The sequence below is a fragment of the Mustela nigripes genome, chromosome 6 (assembly GCF_022355385.1).
Source record: "Mustela nigripes isolate SB6536 chromosome 6, MUSNIG.SB6536, whole genome shotgun sequence".
NCBI lineage: Eukaryota > Metazoa > Chordata > Mammalia > Carnivora > Mustelidae > Mustela > Mustela nigripes.
This window is the reverse complement of record NC_081562.1, coordinates 118621815-118624193: the sequence shown is the minus strand read 5'-3', so window position 1 is coordinate 118624193 and position 2379 is coordinate 118621815.

Here is a 2379-nt window from a genome sequence, read left to right as displayed (position 1 = left end):
GTAGTTTTTGCTTTATCTACTCCTTCCCCATGTAATGGATCACCACCCTGGGAGTGGGGGGTCAGTGCATACAGGGTTTTAGTCAAATGTGCTCCAGAAGCTTCCAGAGCTTCTGAAAGTCTCTGAAAATCTCTTCTAGGGATAGACCACAGGAAATCTGGCTTGCAGAAACCTCAGCATTTTTGGGGTCTCTAGAAAGAGCCATTGCCTTTTCTGTATAGTTTGCCATCTGCCCTTTAAATTAGTTTTTAAAAATTATACATGTAATACATGCTTGTGGTAGACAATTTTGAAAATTGAAAACACATTAAAGAAGAAGAAAAAAAGTCACTCATAATATCCAACCCAAAGTTACCCCCTGTTAATATAGTTCCTTCTAGTCTTATAATAGAAAGCCTTACTGCTTAAAACATTTCAGGGTGAGCAATTTTACTTGAAAAATCATTTTCTCACTGAAATCCATGTCCCAACAACTTCCTGAGCTGGGGAGGGTCAAAGCAAGAATGTCTTGGCATCCACAGAAGGCTCTGTTACTGGAACCCAGCTTAACTGAAAATAAAAACCTTCTCTCTCAGGGCCCTGAATTCAGTTGATGGTCTGAGGTTGAGTGGTTGGCTGTAGGGATGTGTGAGACTCAGTTTCCTAGCCTGTCCTACGCAGATGTTGGGAATCCAGTTCTTGATATTTATGCTGTCTCTGTGATGGCAAAGCGCAGTGTTGGTCACAACCCTTAGATGCCACATGGCGTGGCAGGACACACCTAACTTTTGAGGCAACAGATGTCGCACTGGGAACTGCACCTTTGACATAACCCACCATGCCTGCACAGCAGCATACTGCCCATCCACTCTTGTGTATCTGGAGGAGGTAAGCAGGGAGAAGACAGTACCACTGGCACTTGCTAATGTCCATGGAATGAAAAATGTGAGTTTTTTAAAAAACTTGTTGCCCATACTTTTCTCAAGGAGGAGATATTTCTTTGCCTCAGAGGCACTAGAGGTTAGAAAAGAGCGGAGCATTATGGTCCCCTAAGGAGAATGGAAGTACTTTCAGAAGTCTCCCAAACCCTTGACATTTGTGACCTGATGTCTGTTAGTCTTCTAGCTTTGAGGGAGTGGACGCTTAGACCACTGCAAGCAGGATGCCTGGGTCTGATTTCCAGATGCCTGTTCATTTCTTCATATGAGAGGGAGTGGACACAGGGAGACCGGGGTCAGTATGGATCATGCTTCCTGATTCTTTAACCCAGTTAAACACCATATACAATTTGACTTCACAGGGCTGCTTTCAGTATTTTCTATGTAAGAAAAAACAATTTTTTTTAAAGTTAAAATCACCTTATATGAATCCTTAATAACTATGGGGAACTACCTACCTCCCCACCCCACCCCCCAAAACTCAGAAAAGCAATAATCTACTCAGAGTTCAGTTGAGACCAGTGTATGGGTCCTAAGAAAGTAGAGTTTATGATGATGTAGTTGCTTTCTAAATTACTTAAATGAAATCAGTCAATAACTATAAATAATATTAAAAGGTAGATGTAGAACACAGACTGAGGGAAAAGAAAAAAAATCATTTAATACATTTTATTTGCATCTTCTCAGATTGATTTCTTATTGAAATGCTTCCCTGCTTTCTGGGGTTGGCTGAGCATCTCAACAATTAAGAGACTAGAATTGGTAATGGCTAAAAAACGAACCTCCATTATCAGCAGCATTTTAATTGGAGGAAAAGCACACCTGTTGTAAAGAGTTTGGGATGCTCTCGATACACCTGCTGCTTTTGTAAGATCTGCTACAAGGTTCTAGATGAGTCAGAAAAGGTTAAAAAAAAAATGTGGTGCTTGCTCTGAAGACTGTCCTCAGGTTTGCATCCAGAAAGGCCAAGTGTATTTATTTCCTGAGGGTGTGGTTGAACCTGAAAGGGGTGTCAGCCTCCTACAGACTTGGGTAGAGTTGAAGATGAAAAATGTGCTTTCAGCAGGAAGCATTTTCTAAACTTCCATTATACAGGATATTTCCATCAGAATGACACTAACAGTTCACGGCTTAAAGAGTGAGGCCAACAGTCGCCAAACCGTGGAAAGAACCAAGATGCTCTTCAATGGACGAATGGATAAGGAAGATGTGGTCCATATACACTATGGAGTATTATGCCTCCATCAGAAAGGATGAATACCCAACTTTTGTAGCAACATGGACGGGACTGGAAGAGATTATCCTGAGTGAATAAGTCAAGCAGAGAGAGTTCAATTATCATATGGTTTCACTTACTTGTGGAGCATAAGGAATAACACGGAGGACATGGGGAGCTGGAGAGAAGGGAGTTGGGGGAAATTGGAAGGGGAGATGAACCATGAAAGACTGTGGACTCTGAAAA